Consider the following 2,685-nt stretch of genomic DNA (forward strand, 5'->3'; position numbering starts at 1 on the left):
ATGATTGTCCCTTGTCAAATTTAACTAAACTTTTGGAGTTCCATTTTCTATCTTGTTTTGAGACGTAGTGGATTGTGTGGCGTTGTGTAAGAACATTCGCAGTGATGCTTTTGCACATCAGGGCTTGTAGTTTAGTTTTGCTGTTTAACTATTATTCATGAGGAGTGTGTGATATGTACAAATTTGAAGCCCTCAAATTTTCTTCTTGTAGAGCAAGTGCCTGTATTAGTTAACTTTGGATGTGCTAAAGCGATTCAGAGTGATGCAACAAACATCGAGGGAGTCACTTGTGTACTAGTCAATTGGAATGCTGGATTAAGAACCTTTTGCTTGCAATAAGTCAGTTCATTGATGTTAGTTTCATATGCCAGATCAAATTAGAAGAGGAATTTCAGTACACCCAGGATGAAATGAGTGTAACTTAACGTTTTTGGATTTCACAATCTACAGATAGGTACTAGTAATTATGTGTATTGAAGGAAAATATGAACATGGTCATGTTGTAAAATGTGCCGACTCGTTTGAGTTTGGTCTCTTGGGCACATTTTATCTAGAATGTCTGTGGAAAACAGTTGTCTCACAACTCACAAGAATGTGGAGCAAAATAAAGGAAATAGCCAATCCTAATTCCAATGATGAAAAAACCTTTCCACTATTGGCAATCCTTAAAATGTCAATTGATATCACTTGGATTTCGCAAACGTGAGAAACTACATATTTTTCTTCCTTAACAAAAGGATAAAGAAGATAAGTTTGTCCACCATTCAGCATACAGTTACAAGGTGTTGACTATGCACCTTGTAACTATGCTTAATGTGACCCCTCATCTTGGTTTAGAGTTGGCATGGATGTAATTCAACCGTGTCTTTAGATTAGCATATTGTTGTAACGTTGGGTTTAATCCCCTTATAGGACAATGTGTTCACGAGAGATAGGTGGGTATGAAAGGAGTGTATCATAGTAAAAAAGAGGTGCATACAATTTTGGAGAGGGTCTACACCAATTATATGATTCATTACATACCCAAATGTGATTATATATGGTCGTTTTTAGACCATAGTATATTATGCGCATAGAGAGCAAATTTACAAGCTCCATCATTGACCCCACTGCCTTATCACTTTTGAATCACACTTTATTAAAATAAGTAGAAGGTGAATTGCAATATACATTTGGATGAATCTAGCAACATGCCCAAACTCATCTTTACAATACATCAATTTCACAATAGCCACTCATAAGATTTAAAACCATCACACATACAAATTCACACCCACATAATTAAGCATCCATTTTATAAGTAGAAGGTGGATTGCAATGTTGGTTTTTGTTTTTTTTGTTTTTTGCAAAAAGAGACTTTTATTAAGTATTAAAGAAAACCGTTAGAGCAAGCTTCATACAGGATTGAAATGCTCGAAAGCCAAAAAGAAAGGATTGTGGTTTATAGTGCCATCTCAATCCTGTAGAACCCTCCAAGAAAAAGGGAGAACCCCTCCAAACTTATAGGAATACAGTCCTCCTAGAAGAGGTTGCCTGTGAAGGACCCTGCATGCTAGCCCAAATAGCTATCAAAGTATGAACTGTGTGAGTCCAAATACCCGCGAACACCTGTGAAGGGTGTATCTAGGTGTCATCCAGGGCCTCTGTACATCTGGCTCTCCAGATGTGCCAAGAGGAAATGCTAGCCAGAATCTCCCAAGAAGTGTCCACTGAAGCATGAGAAGCTCTGAAGGGAGTAAATGGTACGGCCTGAAGAGAGCAGGTCTCTATCACCTCCCTGCGGACTGAGAGTGCCCAAGAAGAAGGCTCACCCTCATAAAACATCTGGGGCCCAGTAAGGGATAAACAGGCGACCAAGCCCCAAGTCATGAAGAAAGGGAAGGTATGAAAAATGCTGAGTATCCGAGCAACCCTTTTCCAAACAGTCCTCGCCTGACTGCAGTCCCAAAGGCAATGTCGCACTGACTCCTCTGCAGAATGACAACGAGGGCAAGTAGGGTCAGCCCCAAATTGTGATCTCCACAGGTCACTACAATCCTTCCATGAATAGAAAGCCAAAAGAAAAGAGTGATCTTTCTATTTCTGAGGGATTTCCAAAGCCTCCTCCAGAGGTTCCTACGCAAATCTGCGGTGATGGAGTTGTCCCAACGAGGGGCTCTAGAGGGAATTCAACCCCTACTGTTGAACTAAAATCTCCAGGTATTACCAACCGTGAAACGAAAGAAGGAAATCCCCCTCTTTCGGTGCCCATGATCTATCCACTCCCACTCTCCTGGGTCCCATTGTAAGCACCTGATAGGTGCACCTCCATATAACCAAAGTCTCAAGGATCCCAGGGCCAAGAGCAGAGGGTCGGGGTCTAAATACCACTGCAAGCCCGCTCCATGATCCACAAAGCCAGCAATCCTGATAGGCTGAAAGGCAACCTCTAGAAGAATATGATCTGTGGATCTAGAAAGTATACCCCCATCATCAACATCAAAGACAAGTGCATCCTCCCCAACACCTCGAAGAGCGATCACCTGAAGAGGAACTGCTGTCCTCGAGAAAGCTCCCATCCAAGTGGCAGAAGTAATAGGCATATTGATTGTCCAGTCCACCGGGATGGCTGCCTCTATTTGCTGAATCCTGCGTGCTACCCCTCTGAGGTGACTCACGGACTGCAGTCTCTAATCCTTAGGTAGC

This window comes from Dipteris shenzhenensis, chromosome 7 (genome assembly GCF_047967505.1).
Source record: "Dipteris shenzhenensis isolate YYH24624 ecotype China chromosome 7, Dip_SZ_1.0, whole genome shotgun sequence".
Lineage (NCBI taxonomy): Eukaryota > Viridiplantae > Streptophyta > Polypodiopsida > Gleicheniales > Dipteridaceae > Dipteris > Dipteris shenzhenensis.